Genomic DNA, 439 nt, shown 5'->3' with positions numbered 1-439 from the left:
CAAAGCAATCCCGCCGTGATATTTTGTCGTAATGGACGTCTGGAACTTTCACTTTGAAACGACCTTGACATTGAACTGTAGATCATTATCAAGGTCATATTCGGACGTGAAATTTTCCGCTCTTTCCAAATCTGCGATAAAAAATAGTGGTTCCCATTTAAAAAAATTAACTTGACCTTTAAATGACCTCCACATTCACACTCAAGGTCAAATTCAATATTGCCGTTAAATAGCCAGGGAAAAATACTAAAACTTATATCCGAAACTTTTTTTCAGAAAATGCATTCCTTTCAAGATAATCCGGTGGGGAAGTTAAAATGGGTCACCCTGTATATATATACATATATATTTGGTTATTATTATTAATATTATAACAGTAATAATCATAATTATAGTAATACGTAATTATAGTTAGATTAAAGATCAGACATTTTTCTCT

At 31.7% G+C, this 439-nt stretch overlaps 1 protein-coding gene across 1 annotated transcript in view; it reads left to right on the top strand.

Moving 5' to 3' along the window:
* Positions 1-439, top strand: part of LOC108746557 (liprin-alpha-1) — a 306,428-nt gene that overhangs the window by 213,971 nt on the left and 92,018 nt on the right. The window lies entirely within an intron of this gene.

Source organism: Trachymyrmex septentrionalis, unplaced genomic scaffold, assembly GCF_001594115.1.
Source record: "Trachymyrmex septentrionalis isolate Tsep2-gDNA-1 unplaced genomic scaffold, Tsep1.0 scaffold178, whole genome shotgun sequence".
Lineage (NCBI taxonomy): Eukaryota > Metazoa > Arthropoda > Insecta > Hymenoptera > Formicidae > Trachymyrmex > Trachymyrmex septentrionalis.
Note: the sequence above shows the minus strand (reverse complement) of the source record. Positions and strands in the feature narration are given on the sequence as shown.